The sequence below is a fragment of the Podarcis erhardii genome (genome assembly GCF_964252035.2).
Source record: "Podarcis erhardii genome assembly, chromosome: 1".
NCBI lineage: Eukaryota > Metazoa > Chordata > Lepidosauria > Squamata > Lacertidae > Podarcis > Podarcis erhardii.
Window position 1 is genome coordinate 125,861,828 of NC_138497.1, and position 18,428 is coordinate 125,880,255.

At 44.8% G+C, this 18,428-nt stretch overlaps 1 pseudogene across 1 annotated transcript; it reads left to right on the forward strand.

The window, feature by feature from the left end:
- Positions 1 to 595: 595 nt before the first annotated feature.
- Positions 596 to 1,818, forward strand: LOC309337423 (testis-specific serine/threonine-protein kinase 6 pseudogene; annotated as a pseudogene). Its single transcript has one exon. The product of its transcript is annotated as a testis-specific serine/threonine-protein kinase 6 pseudogene (transcript).
- Positions 1,819 to 18,428: the final 16,610 nt, after the last annotated feature.

Here is an 18,428-nt window from a genome sequence, read left to right on the forward strand (position 1 = left end):
TTTATATAGAACATGCAGGGGTTTATGTTATGCAAAATGAACCATGGAAAGAGAAGAAGGGAAGTCTTTGACTAAGGTTGTTTATATGCATATTCTAAATTGTAAAACAAAATTTAATAAAAATTATATATAAAAAACTAAGTATACAATGCCTCAAGAGGTAGCTCCACCTGGGAATTCTGGACATAATGGAAGAGGTAAGGGTTTTGGATTGTCATAAAAGATGCGAGAGGAAAGGATTAATAGGAAAGGACCCACAAAGAGGAGTATGGAAGTCCAGGAGATTCCTTGGAATCTTGTTTTTATGATTGATGTGTGATATATCTCTGTGAATTTTTCATTTGAAAAGCCAAATAAATAAATTTTATGTATAAAAAAAGAGAAGAATGTCATTGGGAATTCCTCCATAAAGTGGAAGCAGGTTATATAATCCATCCCTTGAAGAAGAGGAATTGAAACCTCCTCAAACTCCCCAGTGTTGATATCGAAGCTGGACAGACCAGTTCTGGGACCACAAGGGTCTTGGCACTGCTGATTATGCACAGGAAACGCATGACACTCCCAGCCACTTCACAATACCTGTATGAGTAGTGATGACTTCGAAGCCAAGCCCTCAGTGGGCACATGGGGAGTGAAAGTCTAGAGATGTCTATCACAATGGGTTAAAGCACTGAGTCCCGAGAAGAAAAACTACAGGCCTTGTCACCCTGACCAGGTCATCATGTCAAGGGCTTCCAGAGGAGATAAACTTCTGAGCGACCTCGGTTACAAGTTGGGCCAAACCTTGGGGGAAGGCAGCTATTCCAAGGTGAGAGTAGCCACTTCGGCCAAATACAAGGGGCCACTAGCCATCAAAATGGTGGACCGGCGTCGAGCGCCCCGGGATTTTGTGGAGAAGTTTCTGCCGAGGGAACTCTCCATCTTGAGAGGGATCCGCCATCCGCACATCGTCAGGGTCTACGAGTTCATCGAAGTCTGCAACGGGACGCTGTACATTGTGATGGAGGCCGCGTCTACAGACCTGCTGCAGATGGTGCAGAAGACAGGCAAATTGCCCTGCGCCCCTGAGGCACGGGACATCTTTGCCCAGGTGGTGGGTGCCGTGCGCTACCTCCACGACCGGCATTTGGTGCACCGGGATCTCAAGTGCGAGAACGTGCTGCTCACTTCGGATGGCCGCCGAGCAAAGCTGACCGACTTTGGCTTTGGCAGAGAATCACGCGGGTACCCGGAGCTGAGTACCACCTACTGTGGCTCTGCGGCCTACGCCTCTCCCGAAGTCCTCATGGGCGTCCCCTACGACCCCAAAAAGTACGACGTGTGGAGTTTGGGCGTCATGCTCTACGTGATGATAACCGGCTGCATGCCCTTTGATGACACCCACATCCATAACATGCCGTGCCGCCAGAAGAAAGGCGTCATTTTCCCCGAAGACCTGCCCGCTTTGGCGGAGCCCTGCCAAGCCCTTATTAAGCAGCTGCTCCAGTTCAGCCCAGAATCCCGGCCCTGTGTGGGGCAAGTATCCAAGAACAGCTGGCTGAAGGGGGAAGCCTAATGTGATGGCTTTCACCAGGACACCTACTAGACGCCGCTGCTTCAAGGGAGGGGGGGGTCATGTTAACCAGACAATGGAAACGTTTTGTCAGAAAGGTTTCTGGGATTGTTGAGCATGAGAAGAAGTAAGTGGGCAAATTGATTTAATGGGGGGAAAGGAAAAAGAGAAAAGCAGTTCAGATGTAAGTTCCTCTGAAATTAACGGGACTTACTTCCAAACAAATGTATTTAGGTTTGGGGTGCCAATGAGATCTTTAAAACCCACTTTTGTGTGTCAGCTTCTCATTCTGCTCAGGGCGATGTTAAGTTGTGGGTGAACATATCAGACAACACAGCGATTCTTCAGACAGCTCTTGAGATTCCGAGGCCAGAACAGAACTGAACTGAAGAGCTCAGCCAGCTTGCTTATATAGAGCTCCAGAACAACGTAACTGTAGCAACTTTCTAAAACTATCCAATCACTGAACGTCACTTTCGATCCTTCATTTGCATACAAACTATCCAATCACTGAACGTCACTTTCAATCCTACATTTGCATAACTATCTACAGTATCCCCCTGCTGGCCCAGGGTGAGAACTTCAGTACATAACAAGTGATACTTCTCGTTTGTTTGGAGGGGATTCCTACAGATCACTCGAGTTTGAGGGAATTGGTTTGAGGGAGTGGTGTCTCGCACAGTGTAGCATCCTGTACTGAGGAAGTCCGTCAGAATCTCCTGCAGCATTTCAGAGGATTCTATGTGCTCTCTCAGCATAGATGGGGTGCTGGCTGTACTGGAAGGAGCTGGACCAGAAACAGGACTCTCACACTGCCTTTGGTATGGGGTACCTTTGATTGTGCAGTCCTAGGCAGCTGCATGGTCAGGCTTTTCCTATGGAATCAAAATGCTTATAAAAGTACCCTTCTCTGATTGGATCATATTTAAAGGACAACCGCGGATTCCCAACAAAAATTGTAAGCTGGCCCTAGGATCTTACGATCCAAATTTTCCCGAATCAAAGGGATTATTTGCAGGGTGAAGGGCAACATGCTTTAAATGTATGGTGTGTGAACCTCGTGTAAACACTGTCACAGTCCATCCTGAGAGTTGATCAGGATTATGCAGACCGTGTAGTCCAGGGGTCAGCAAATCTTTTCAGCAGGAGGCCGGTCCACTATCCCTCAGACCTTGTGAGGGCAGGACTATATTTTGGAAAACAAAAACAAAAACAAATTCCTATGCCCAGAGATGCATTTTAAATAAAAGGACACATTCTACTCATGTGAAAACACACTGATTCCCGGATCATCTGCGGGCTGGATTTAGAAGGCGATTGGGCTGGATCTGGCCCTCGGGCCTTAGTTTGCCTGCCCATGATGTAATTGGTAACAGAAGTCCAGATTGGAAAAAGGCTCAACTCAATTGTATCAAATATAATGCATTGGCCCGCAATACTATATCATGGTGGAAATGTCCAGAAATGCCATGGGTGTGGCCAAATGTCCAGAAATGCCATGGGTGTGGCCAGGATTATTATTATTATTATTATTATTTTTTGGGGGGGTTGCAGGACTTTTGTTTGGGGGCAGAACTGACATGAGTGGTCAGTTAAGTACAGTCGTACCATGGATCCTGAACACCTTGCAAGTTGAACGTTTTGGCTCCCGAATGCCGCAAACCCAGGAGTGTTCTGGTTTGCAAACGTTCTTTGGAACCCGAATGTCTGACAAGGCTTCTGCGGCTTCCGATTGGCTGCAGGAGCTTCCTGCAGCCAATCGGAAGACACCTTTTGGTTTCTGAACTTTTTGGAAGTCGAACGGACTTCCGAAACGGATTCCATTCGGCTTCCAAGGTACGACTGTATTTCTGTTGTTTCATTTGATGTGGGGGGGGGCAGGCAGCTGCCCTCCCCTGCCCCCCCCCCTTGACTACACCCATGCACAAAGCAGTCGTCGAATCAATACAATGCGTAGCTCAGTTGGTTAGAGCATGGTGCTGATAACACCAAGGTCGCAGGTTTGATTCCCATAAGGGACAGCTGCATATTACTGCATTGGACCAGATGATCCCTGTGAGATTTTGACCAGCTTCTGCCCATCTGAAGCTGATACAGGCTCGTCTTATCTTGAGCCCAAACAGAGTAGTCCACACAGCAGAAGGATAAGCAGTATGTGCCACATTCTTAATTTTTATTTACACTCTATGCTGAGAGAATACAAACATGCATCTTGCCTCTGTGAGAGCAGAGAAGCAACTCCTCTCGGAAACAAAGAACACCGAGAGAACAGTGAAAAACAGGAAACCAGTGAACGTCACATCCAGTCTCCCATTCCCGTGGGAATCCAACAGTAACTCTGACTGTGGAATGCAAAACAATGTCCCGTGACTGCATTTGCTGCTCAGTGAGGGAAATAGAAACCAACAATCCCCAGGGTCCCTTCGAACTCTATGATTCTATGAATTGCCCAAGTCTCCACTATAATAGGGGATATGATTATCAGTCAGTGATGGCTCACCGGAACCTAACTTGCCACCTTCAGCCATAGCGATGGCCAGTTTCCTCATCATCAGGTGAAAGCAAGTCTTTGACCTTTTCTGGTCAGTCCATGGCAAGGCTTCACCAACGGGACAGGCAGATCGTCCTGCAGTCTGGCATTCAGGGTGTTCTCCAAAGCCTTTGTCTTTGTGAACCTATCTGCAGCTAATTGGGTCAGACTGTTCTCACTCGCTCTCTGCTTTTTCTCTGCGCTGCTTTTGCCCCCTTTCCTCCCCATGCAAGAATCGTTATGCCTTCTGCGTTTGCAGAAATTGACTCGTTGACTCAGCCGTCACATCCAAAAGCAAATAAACTAAAATAAACATCCACGGTCCTGAGGGTGTATCACACACATAACGGCTTACGCCTGCTTCTCACAATGGAAGAGAAGCTCTCATGGGTGCCTTTGGAACCGCAGTGGGGGCGAAGCGTTAAATTCCCCTCCCTACAGCCGTGAACCGGCAGGGTAGAGAAATGACCCAAGGGCAAACTATGTGGCAAACTTCTAATCTAGTTTGGCCTTTGGGGCTTCCCATGATATTGCCTCAGTAATTGCTCCATGAGATAAGAATATTGGGGTCATATGGGAGAGATGATGTAGGCACAGTCCAGGTGAAAGTCAAGTGGCCGTGTCTTTCAACCTGACCTGAGGTGCTTTTCCAGACTGGCCAGCTCACCCTCCATTGATGTTCATAGCACACAGACAACAGAGCCTCCAAGTGCCCCTGTTTTTCACTGACAAAAGCCATCCCTGTTTCTGATTTGATCGCAGAATGTCCTGCTTTTCCTTAGAATGTCCCTATTTTCTTCGAAGAAAGGTTGGAGGGTATGGAGTTATGCAACCCTTGAGCCAAGGAGATAAGTGACAATACAATCTTTAGAAGACATCCGAAGACAGCCCCATATAGGATTTATATATATATGTATATGTGTGTGTATATATATATATATATATATATATATATATATATATATATATGTTTTATTATGTTTTTATATTTGTTGGAAGCCTCCCAGAGAGGCTAGGGCAACTCAGTCAGATAGGTGGCGTGTAAATAATAATAATAGTATGATTATGATGGAATAAAAGGTAAAGGGACCCCTGACCATTAGGTCCAGTCGTAACCGACTCTGGGGTTGCGGCGCTCATCTCGCTTTATTGGTCGAGGGAGCCGGCGTACATCTTCCGGGTCATGTGGCCAGCATGACTAAGCTGCTTCTGGCGAACCAGAGCAGCGCACAGAAATGCCGTTTACCTTCCCACCGGAGTGGTACCTATTTATCTACTTGCACTTGACTTGCTTTCGAACTGCTAGGTGGGCAGGAGCTGGGACTGAACAATGGGAGCTAACCCCGTCATGGGGATTCGAACCACCAACCTTCTGATCGGCAAGTCCTAGGCTCTGTGGTTTAACCCACAGCGCCACCCGCATCCCCATAATGGAATAGGACGTCCCTATTTTCAGAGGCTCAATGTTGGAGGATATGAGGGACAAACACTTTGTGTACCCAAGTAGGGTTGTCGACTCATTTTATCAGACAGTTCAAAACGAAACAAAACACCTCATGGCAGTGAGGCCTTTCATTTCTTACCACAATAAACTTGGTTCCTGTGCCATAACTAACCAGCCCCAGTGCCATTTTCCACAAATTACGGTATGTGGGGGTTACATTCTGGGAATCATACCTAAAGCCAAAATCACATATCATCAAAGCACATTGGGTTCAATGGCGGGTGGGATTGCAAAAGTGGTGTTTTTTTCCTGGACACCCGCTCCATTTCCACACCCCTTTTAATTTTTTTTTATTTCTGCCAAGCAGGTAAAGCAGAATATGCATAAGTTAAACGTGCGCAAGTTGTGAGCTTCCTGTATTTAGAGGCTGAATTCCTTAAATATCAAGCCAAAATAGTAAAATCAGAAGAAAACAGATGTCACGTCCACCACGTGCATTTAAAATATATGGCTTCCCTCTGGGGAACTGTAGTTTTACACTTCCCAGAGCTACAATTCCCAACACCCTTAACAAACGACAGCCCCTGTGATTGACCACATGCACTTCAAATATATGGTGTGGATGTGACCGGAGTTGATAAATTGAATTTGAAATATGTGTGTTTTCCTCAGAGGTAAGTACTGTTCTGGCTCACGTAATAGCCGGCATCCGGTTTTTCCTGTTCCTCGGTCTTTCATGACTACCTGGGCACTGCTGAACCAGGTCAATTGCAGCATCACACAGGAAATGACCTCACCCGGTCTAATTCCATCCCTAAGAGATGCCTCCATTAGTCCTGAACCCCACCGGCAAGACCTGTGAGTCTGAGGTGGATGTGGTGGGTCTCAAAAGCTTCTTCCGTACTATCTCCTCACTCCCAAGACAAGAAAGAAGGAGCTCAAGCTCAGATCAAGAGAACTGTTTACTTCCCCCCAGGCTTCCATTAACTCTCATGGAATTCGTTTCTATAAACACTGCACTGGGTTAAATGTAGGTTGACTACAATCTTGTAATGTTTATAAGTTCTGTTTTCATTTTCGTTTTGTTTTGTATATATGAGTGTTCTCTCTCTCTCTCTTTTCTCCCCCTTTCCTTCCCCCTCCCCGCTTTTTATGCCTTATTTGACCCTTTGCACCTTTTGCAAGTACAGTGGTACCTTGGTTCTCAAACGCCTTGGTACTCAAACAACTTGGAACCCAAACACTGCAAACCTGGAAGTAAGTGTTCCAGTTTGCGAACATTTTTTCGGAAGCTGAATGTGCTCCCTTTTGAGTGTTATGTTTCGGATTTGAGTGTTACACTGAGGTCTGTCTGTTTTTGTTATTTATTTTGCATTTTTGTTTTTGAGGCTTTTTCGTTTTGTTTTTGTGACTGTGTGGAACCCAGTTCAGCGATTGATTGATTAATTGATTGATTGTGTGACTGCGGAAATGGATAAAAGCCCCCCAGCCAAACAATAAGTAACATCAGTGCAGGTAAGAAAAAAATAATAATTTTTATTTTTATCATTTACAATGTTGTCTTACTGATTTTATAATGCAGCACATTGTTTATTGCTTTCATTTTATGGATCAGTGGTCTTGTTAGATAGTAAAATTCATGTTAAATTGCTGTTTTAGGGGTTGTTTTCAAAAGTCTGGAATGGATTAATCCATTTTGCATTACTTTCTATGGGAAAGTGCGCCTTGGTTTTGGAATGCTTTGGTTTTGGAACGAACATCCGGAACAGACTAAGTTTGAGAATCAAGGTACCACTGTATTGAAAAATTACTTTTTATCCTTCATTCAAGAATCTTTTTATATAAAGATACTCCTCTATGAGGAAAGGTTTTACGAAAAAGACAATTCTCATGCTTTGATAGAGCAGGATAAATAGGAGGAAATGGAGGGTGCCACATATCTCAACAGAATGGTGTGACATGGCCCCGTCCCCTTGTCAGGGCTTCAGACCAAGCATGGTCACAGTAAGGGTAAGGCTTACCGGGAGATGATATATAATGAAATGAAAAGGATGTTTAAAATAATGTTTGTAAAAAACAACAACCCAGAAGCCTTTCTTCTGGGAATTACACTACCTAAATTGTATAGATATTTATTCATGGATGTGACTACAGCAGCAATAATGTTACTTGCCCAAAAATGGAAAGAAGAAGAAGTCCCAGCAAAGGAAAAATGAATACAAAAATTTATGGAATATGCTAAATGGCGAAACTTACCGTAAGAATAAGAAGTCAAGGTAAACCTTTTATAAAAGAATGGAAATGGTTTATTGAATATTTACAGATAAATTGTAAACAGATAAAAAACATTGGCAGGATAAATAAATGAGCACGTTAAGTTAATTTGGATATGCAGAGGATCTTAAAAATAAACTTAAGGAACCTCAGAAAGAGGGGGAAGTCAAGTTTTAAAATGTCAAAATGATTGTAAAATAAGTGAAATGTATGTATCTGAAAAGTACAGTGTACCTCGGGTTAAGAACTTAATTCGTTCTGGAGGTTCGTTCTTCACCTGAAACTGTTCTTAACCTGAGGTACCACTTTAGCTAATAGGGCCTCCTGCTGCCGCACCACCACCACTGCGCAATTTCTGTTCTCATGCTGAAGCAAAGTTCTTAAACCGAGGTAATATTTCTGGGTTAGCGGAATCTGTAACTTGAAGCGTCTGTAACCCGAGGTAAAAGGTAAAGGTAAAGGGACCCCTGACCATTAGGTCCAGTCGTGACCGACTCTGAGGTTGTGGAGGTACCACTGTATAATTTTTTTTTTTTTAAAAAAGAAATGTGATCACATCAGTTACAACCAAGGTTCATACAGCTTTGCAGCCTTCAACCTCCACCAGCTTGGATTATGACGCATAGATGTCTGGAGGTGAAATTGATACTACTACTGCTCCTTGCAAATACCTCATAAAAAGTGCTAGCATACAGACACACGCCAAGGTTTTTCTTTCACGGCTCCACCACTGACCAAACTGATTGATTTAGAGTTGTGCAAATTCATCAGTCCATGTCCATTTGCATGACAGGCAGAAATCCAGCAGGTGAGGCTTTCTTCACCACCATGGGTGCGTTCAGGATCAGGTAGGTTGCCTCCCGCCCATAAAAGCAGCACGATGGGCTGAAGTTCAATAGCAAAAGTTGGCAAACCTGGTGGAGATGGTATAGAGAACTTTTGGCCCTTCAGATGTCGCTGATTGACAATAATAGATCTCTGGCTATTGGCCATGCTTGCTGGGGTTGATGGAAGTTGTAGTTCAGCAGCACTTGGAGGGCCAGAGGTTCCCCACACCTGGACCAGGTGACTTCATGCTGGGCGAGGAGTTTTTTTGCAGTAGAAATTTGCCCATCTCTACATGCAAAGTTGTCTTTGTCCATGGAGTTTTCTTGGCAGGGATACTGGAGTGGCTTGCCAGTTCCTGCTCCAGGTGGATCACATTTGGTCAAAACTCTCCACTATGACCTGTCCATCTTGGGTGCCCTGCACGGCATAGTTCATAGCTTCTCTGAGTTATTCAAGCCTCTTCGCCATGGCAAGGCAGTGATCCATGAAGGGGACAGTGATCCATGAAGGGGAAATATGAAATATGAAGGGGAAATATGAAATATGGTTTGAAGCTCAACATCAAAAAAACTAAGATCATGGCTACTGGGCCCATCACCTCCTGGCAAATAGAAGGGGAAGAAACGGAGGCAGTGAGAGATTTTACTTTCTTGGGATCCATGATCACTGCAGATGGTGACAGCAGCCACAAAATTAAAAGACGCCTGCTTCTTGGGAGAAAAGCAATGACAAACCTAGACAGCATCTTAAAAAGCAGAGACATCACCTTGTCAACAAAGGTCCATATAGTTAAAGCTATGGTTTTCCCAGTAGTGATGTATGGAAGTGAGAGCTGGACCATCAAGAAGGCTGATCGCCGAAGAATTGATGCTTTTGAATTCTGGTGCTGGAGGAGACTCTTGAGAGTCCCATGGACTGCAAGAAAATCAAACCTATCAATTCTTAAGGAGATCAGCCCATAGTGCTCACTGGAAGGACAGATCCTGAAGCTGAGACTCCAATACTTTGGCCACCTCATGAGAAGAGAAGACTCCCTGGAAAAGACCCTGATGCTGGGAAAGATGGAGGGCACAAGGAGAAGGGGACGACAGAGGATGAGATGGTTGGACAGTGTTCTCGAAGCTACCAACATGAGTTTGACTAAACTGCGGGAGGCAGTGGAAGACAGGAGTGCCTGGCATGCTCTGGTCCATGGGGTCACAAAGAGTCGGACACAACCAAACGATTAAACAACAACACATGCAAAGTTGATCTGTGTTGGCCGGGTGAAAATATGGGGATTTTACAAAACCATAAATGTGCTCATCTCAAGGTTAATCAGATACTCATCTAAATATGTAGCCTAGTCATTTCCAGGTCTGGTAATTAAACCAGCTCTGGCAAATGCAAGGCCTCTTGGCTTTAAGAGACGGAAGGCAGGCAGAACAGAACTGCGCAGAGAGACTGACTTAACAGGCTTACCTTCTTGTGTATTATAAACAAGAGTTGCCATGGCAGCAGGTACATTTAGAAGACCCACACCTAAGTGCTTATTAGGCTCAGCAAGCCATTTCCCATTTGAGTCAGATTGCACAATTATAGGCAGCAATTGCTAAGCCGTCGCTGGAGAGAGAGAGAGAAATTATTTTAGCAAGAAACGGCAACAATTATACAACGCGGGGCACAGAGAGCTAAAATACCACTTTGGGGCCTTGTTTCGTGTCCGTGTTTGAATCACTTATGAAAGCTCTGGCTGGCTGGCATGCAGATATCTCAAATTTGGTTTACTCTCATGTGGACAAAAGGTTGCTGTTCACTCTTTTTTCTTCCCATTTTATCCCTGCAATTCTTTGGGCGCAGAGTGTTCCTACCAGGTAATTCACCGGAAATTGCAAGGGACAAACTAACTTTATAAGTCCAGTGCTCAGAGGTGCAGCGAAGATACTATACCGACGAAGGAGGAATGGCAGATGAAGCTAATAGTATATATAGCAATGGTAAGACTGACAAACAGAATAAGAGAACAAGACCCCAAAAAGTATTTGAAGAAGATTGGGAATATTTTATGGATTATTTGGAAATATATTGTAAACATATCAAAAAGTTAACAGTAAAAGGATAAAGTCAGCAGTAAGAAATTCTGAGATATAAAGTCGATAAAGAATAAGATATAGGGGGGGGGGGAATACAATATGTAGTGGAATAAGAAAGTAACAAAACAAACCATGTAAGGAATGGAAGGGGAGTCAATATTAATTGTGTGGTTTTGATTTGTTTTGTTTCAAGTGTAAAAATGAAAACGATAAAAACTGGGGGGACACTTTATGAACCCAGGATGCAGGAATATTGAAATTACCATCAAAGCACACTTCATAAAGAAAAGAAGACAGGGGAAGGAGGGAGCAAGAGAACTTCGGGAAAACTTCAGTGGAAATAATATTGTATTGTAAAGAAAGTCTCCACCTTTTTAAAGATAGCTTTATATCAAAGTTAAAGCATGGTGCCAATCCGGTTTTCATTTCATGCCTCATACATTTGCCAAGACTAGACACAAGTACAAGGATGAAGTTGATGACGTTGATTAAAAACCTCAGGAAAGCCCTGATGGGTCAGAATATGTTCCATCTAGACTGGCTTCCTGGTTCTCACAGTCAGGGCTGTTCCATCTAGACTGGCTTCTTGGTTCTCACAGTCAGGGCTGTGGCTAAAAACGCAACTCAAGCCTTGTGTAAAAAGGACATTTTTTTACTTTGGTGACATCACACACCCTGTCATCCTGGCAACCACCCCCTCTCGTTTAGGACATCATCGCCCAGTTTCACCCTGGCTACCTCCATTTGGAGAATCTTCCTTCGATGTGTTGATGACTGGTCATCAGCACCTCTGTACTCTTTAAGGACTTCCCCTCAGGTGATTTCCTGGTCTGGGAAAGCTTAGTCTGCATTTTTATACTACTAAACCCAGTGCCTGTTAGCTTTAAACCATAACACCCAGGAATCTAAGAGGAGGCAGGGCACCCAGAAAGCCAAAGGCATCAGGACCCACAAATCCACAACAATGCTATGGTCACTGTTGTGATCAAAAAACGTTAAATTATCCAGAGAACTGCTTCCTTTAAGCCATTTTGAGAAGGAAATGTATTTATCAGAGGCTCCTTGTACAACCTGAATTAATCTATTTCTGGAGCACAGAAAGTGAATAATAATAATAATAATAATAATAATAATAATAATAATAATGTTAAGTTGTTAAGTTGTGGGTGAACATAGTAGACAACACAGCGATTCTTCAAACGGCTCTTGTTTATTCACAGGCCAGAACAGAACTGAACTGAACTGAAGGGTTCAGCCAGCCTGCTTATATAGAGCTCCACTAGAAAGCAACAGTAACCATTTTCTGTAACTATCCAATCACTGAACGTCACTTTCAATCCCTTATTTGCATATGTGGACCTGAGTGAAAACTATCTACAGTATCCCCCTGTTGGCCCAGGGTGAGAACTTCAGTACATAACAAATAATAATAATAATAATAATAATAATAATAATAATAATAATAATAATAATTTTACTATTTATACCCCCCCCCCAATCTGGTGGGACCAACTGGTGGATCAACAACTGAATAAGGAACTGAAGGGTGGGGGAGATCTACTAAGATTGTAATTTGTTTGCTGTTACATGTTCTGCAAAACTGGATCAAATCAGTGTGTTGATTTTGAAATACCAAATTAAGTGTTTACTCTCTCTTTTTTTTCCTCTTCTTTTAAATCTGGAAATTGCAGCACTCAGAAAGCAAAAGCCTCATCTAGCAATAAAATAAAATAAAGCTCACTAGTACAGAATTGCTTCCCGGTGATTTCAATCAAGCCATCAAATGGTTCCACAGTCCCACAGTTTACAGAACCAACATTTGTAGATCGGAGGGAAGTTCATCTGAGGTCAAAAGGACTTACTCGCAAGCAATCACGCATAGAATTGTAGCCTTAATTTCTCCTACAGATGGGAAAGTGCAGTAAGACACGCAAAACATAAAACCTAAGAGCTGTCAATTTAAAGTGTGTGTGCGTATTAGTTATATATAGTTCTAGCTGCATGCACACACCCGCTAAAGTCTTGTGTGCTCCTGTTTGGCCCAGATGTTTTGTGAGTGTTGCTAAACTGGTATAACCCAACTTGTTCTTGGCAGGCAAACGGAAGAAATGGTGGATTGGGCAAGTGCCCCAACAGCAGAGCAGAGAGAAAAAATTATCAGTTAGATCACCCAACCAGCTAAACAATAAATGTCCCTAAGCACTGACAGAAAGCATCAAGTTTGCCAAGGGGAGGTTAACATCCCATTTTACTGTTTGACCAGCAGAATTCTTTTGTTGGTACGTACAGACGCCCTGTTCTGTTAATCCAGTAGGAGTCTTTTGCCACAAGCTTCTTAAAACCAATTGTGGAGAGGAGAAGTAGCTGAGGAACAACCCCGACTCCCACAATTTCACTAGATCTGAAGCTCGACTTGGAGAAATCGGGTCCTCCCTTAAAGTGGGCACGTGTTGCAGTGAGACCTGGAAACCTAACCCTGTGTTGTGGGTGGGTACGTTTGGATAGCCACAACACCCGATTGGTAGGTCCCTTGATGCAGGGTTTGATCAGGCCAATGGGAAGCAGGCTAAACGGATCAAGGGACCTATATATACCTATGCATGTGACCCAGAGCTTCCTCTTTTGGGATGGGGGGAGGGGCGGGAACAAAAATGGGTGGTCGAGGAGAATTGGAGGGAGAAATGTAAATATTTTCACTGTTGAAGGATACGCCTTACCTTTTTCGTAGGATGGGGAAATGCCGATCTTTAAATAAATCAACCCACACAATGGTCATTTGTCTTGCAATTCTTATTTTATTTTATTTGCTTACTTACTTGTCTCTAATTAAGCCATGGATCTGGCCAAATGTCACCAGAACAACTGTGCAGGGCAATAAAGAAGGGATCTTTCTTTCTTTCCATGGAGATTTCATTTTCTGTTGTGCAATCCCTTCTCCTTCAGTTTGTTAAAGTCAAGTATTACAGGGTGCAACACAGTACTCCCAGGCAGAGATGTGTTGTCAGGGGCTCAGGAACAGAGGCACAGGAGAAGGAGGAAATGGAGAGCGAGGGGGAGGAATCCGAGGGGAGCGTAGGTGGTGACAGTGGTCAGAGGGATTCCACGAGCCTCTCCAGCGAATCGGAAGATTCACAGAAGGGAGCGCCGATGACCAGGGCAAGGGGGGTGCCAAGGGGGAAACCCCAGAAGGAAGGGGCCAGCGGGGACTCCCAGAGCAGCAGTTGGAAATCAGGACCAGCTTCCCCACCAGAGCGCAGTGGGGGGGGGGAGGAGTCCCAGGAATCGGGACCAGTGTTCTCACCACCAGCGAGAGGAGATGAGTCAGGATTGACCACGCCTCCATCGAAGAGCGGGGAAACGGTCAAGAGGAAGGTTACCGGCTGGGCGCGCGCGCCAAGTTCAAATGTACAGGCGAGCGGCACAGCAGGTAGCCCGGATAGGGAGCCAGGTCCTAAAGCCCGCCGGAAGGAGGGGCAAGACTCAGGGGGGTCAGCGTCAGAAGAGTCCAGAAAGGAGGAAACCCCAGGGGGCAGAAGGACCCAGAGGAGGAAAGAACAACGGAAGAGGTGGAGTAAGGCTAGAGTCTTAAACTGGTGTCTAGGAGGCGGAGACTCAGATGGAGCTTCGTCGGTCTAAGATCTAAGACGTAGAGTTGCACGCTGCGGTTTGGAAATGGAAACTAATCTTCAATAAAGACTTTTATACGTTATTACTGGCTAGCGTTGGTCCTCTGTGAGCTGGGACCTGGAGGCAACTCTGACATGTGTAGAAGGTGAAGCAATCTTTTAATTATGTAGGAGACTAATGCCTTTTCTTCGGAGAATTCGAGCACAGAGACACATGTTGTTTTGACCATTTCTGCAAAGTGACTCACCAACCTTCACCAAGGCAATCTGTTCTGTTATCAGCAGACTCATGTGCCCTCACGAGGCTCCCGCTTGTTGGATAACTAAAATGAGTTTCTCAGTATGGCCTGGCTTGCTGCAACATGACCAGAGCTGGCCCAATATATTTCGCTGCCTGAGCCAAAGAAGAAGGTTCTCCCTTTTTCCACAGACATACATAAACTGACTGGAAATGGATCAGCAGTTTAATCTTACTTACACACTAGAAATGAGGCTGTGCACCTGAGGGTATTAGCCTAGCTTAAGGGAAGCACTGGGCAAACTGGGTGGCCCCACTCCCCGGCATCTGCTGCCCGAGGTACCCACTTCATTCTGCCAAATGGTAGGGCTGGCCCTGATAACTTGGTAAAGTGGTTGGTTTGTTTCTCACCAGGAGAGAGAAGGCACCAGAAAGGCCAGGGGATTTTTGGGTTCATCGTGGCCACACAGACATGCGTACACCTGCAGTGATGGTGCCAACAACCTGAACCTCCCCTGACCTCACCACCACCTCACCCCCATCCCATCTCTTTGCTTTCAAGCAGCAACATGCCACTGTCACTGTCACCCCCCCCCTTTCATGTGCTTCTTCTTCTCAGGGCTCTATAATGAGGGACAGACTTACCCAATCATCTTCTCTTACCCACCGCACTTCATCTTCTGGGCAATGCGCAGCTGCAGAAGAACACCGGGTATGTGTCAACTCCCCGTGCATCCTAGAATATGCCTTAGACTCCACCGGTTGTCATCATTATTCATTTGTGGGCATCCCAAATGACATTTTCATTTTTATTCGCTTTGCTTTCGGAAAGGTTCCGTGGAGGTTAGATTTGGTTTTAACTGATCATTTGTTCTGATTTGCCTTCATGGCAGTTATACAACAAGCACTCATCCCGATTTGCTTGCTGGGCGGTTCCACGTCTCTTCTCATTTTTCATTTGCCCATTCCACACCTTTCGATGCAATTCCCTGTCACTTCCCTAACTGCAAAAAAGTCAATTTCTTTTCTAAAAAAATGTTGGACTAGAACAGTGGTTCTCCAAGGGTGTGACATGCCACAATGGTGTGGCAAGCATGGTGGGAAGATTCAAGGACAATCAAAGAAACATTTAAACATTTCAGTGTGGTATAGTATAGCATGTGTGTGTGCATGTGTATTTGTGTGTGTGTATGTGTGTGTGTAGCATAATATGGACAGATATATTTTCAAAATCAAGCACTGCTAGGAGTTGTTTCTTTTTGTTTTCAAATGTATTTTTTATTAATAAAAAATTTGGTGAGCATGTTTCCATTATACAAGAATAGGGTATGTAAACTTATTGTTTAATTGGTATGTTATGTTACTTAGTTTGTATAAGGATTATGTTACATCATGTTTGTTTAGTTTAATTTAGAGTATGCACGGCTGACAAAACCTGGTTGGGCGAAACAAGGTATTATCCCGGAATCCTTGTCGTGCCATACCTTCAAGTTTTCCATCTGATTTGATATCTACATACAATGGTACCTCGGGTTAAGTACTTAGTTCATTCTGGAGGTCCATATTTAACCTGAAATTGTTCTTAACCTGAAGCACGACTTTAGCTAATGGGGCCTCCTGCTGCCGCCGCGCCGCTGGAGCACTATTTCTGTTCTCATCCTGAAACAAAGTTCTTAACCTGAAGCACTATTTCTGGGTTAGCAGAGTCTGTAACCTGAAATGTATGTAACCTGAAGCGTATGTAACCTGAGGTACCACTGTACAAGGAATGTTAGAATCCTCAAAGCAGTGATACATGGAACACTGTAAGATAACCATACCATATTGTGGTTATCATTATGCCAATTTAGGAACTGAATGGACTTTATCTCCTGACCATCCATTGTACTTTAATTTCTCAGGATATGTTCTGTTTGTATGATGTGCTGGTCTATGGAATTACACATTGTGAGATATTATATTTCGATTTGTGTTTGAAATAGAAGTTACATAGTCAAAAACAGCCTGTGACGTTGTGTGTGTTGTTACTTGAATTTCTCCTGAAGAATACGGGCAGTCTGGACCAGAGGCACCTAGCACCCGACACTTTTCCAGGCAAAACCCTCAACGGTGGCAATTCAAGTGTTTGACCAAATCATGTCTATCTGGGACTGGTTCTTTAAAGCTTTGTTTACTCAACAGTTAAACACAGCGCTTGATCAAGAACAGAAACTTCCATTCTATGAATGCTGGAGAAAGTCCAACTGAGCTCAAAGGGAAGGGACATAAATTATGGGCGCACACTCTTGGGAGATCACGCTGTGCAGTTCATTTGGTCAAGCTGGAACTTTGTTCATGGGCATTTCTGCCTGTCTGAACCTGACAAACTGATTGTCTTGTGGTTGGTACAGTTATGAGCACCAGGTATATCAAGAGAAAGCCATCCAGATCTGTTGTGACGTGGGGTTTGTGATTTCAGCTCTCTTGACATAATATGCTGGAGACAGTTCTCTAGTAACACTTCTTTATTAAAGCAAACAAGACTGAGACTTGAGGAGGGGATTTATAGGGGACAGGGAACAAGCTAGAAAGGATACATTTTGGAGGGAACAATATCAGGCAATCACAGTCCTGCCTTTTGGAGGCAACCAATAAGACAGAGGATCCAAATACAGCAGCTTAAATGAACCAATAGTAGCTGTACCCTCTGGAACCAAAAGGCAGTTACTTTACCCTAATGCAATACAGACAATAATAATACAGATATAAAATCCTTTGACTCAATACACAACACCCCTCCCCCCCTAGTGAGCACAGCAGACGTAATCTCTCAGGTACTGTGGGGTCCTACTTCTACTTGATCTCCTGACAATAGGTGTTGCCGGTTCTGGATTGGGTGTCACCTGTGGTAGGGGGGCTGCTATAGGGGTTTCATCAGGAACAGATGGAGTCCCAGACATCTCAGGGTCCCCTACCTGTACCTCATCATCCTGAGGACCAGCAGACCCTGGTTCATTTGCTGAGGCCCCTGGTGACTGCACCTCTGGGCCATTTTCACCCTGGCCTTGCAGCTCTGCGTCGTTAGCCAGAGATGAATTATCAGACTCCTCTCTGCTGAGCGCCCGGCGCCTCAGCTGATCTATATGTCTCTTCCAAACTTGCCCATTTTCCAAGGTCACATAATAGGACACAGGTCCACTAGTCCGGGTGACCACACCAGCCACCCACCGCGAACCTCGTGAATAGTTCCTCACCCAGACCAGATCTTCAGGGGCGAGATACCTTGTTGTGTCAGTCTCAGCTTGGGGGGTTGCTCTTGAATTACGGTTTGGCATTTTATCCGGGTGGACATAATCCAGCACCGTTACCAGTCTTCTACCCAAGAGCAGCTCAGCTGGCGACTTGCCCGTCGCAGTACACAGCGTCGCATGCTGCAAAAATAACATTCGCGCGATGCGAGCTGACCAGTTACCCTCCATTAAGCGCGCAATGGATTCTTTGGCTGTTCTTACCATGTGCTCCGCCTGCCCATTGGAGGATGGGTGAAAGGGCGCGGATGTGACCCCTCTTATGAAGTTATCAGCCAAGAATGCCCTGAATTCTTGGGATACAAAAGCTGCCCCATTATCTGATACAATGGTCTCAGGTAACCCGTGGGTTGCAAACAGCTGCCTCAACACCTTGATTACAGCAGCTGATGCCATGCTAGGGACCATCGCCACTTCTAACCATTTGGAATATGCATCGACGATAACCAAAAAGACCTTCCCCTGGAATGGCCCAGCAAAATCTAAGTGCAGCCGGCTCCAGGGAGATCTGGACTGCTCCCACCAGTGAACTGGTGCTCTGGCCACTTCTGGCCGCACCTCTTGGCACACCTTGCAT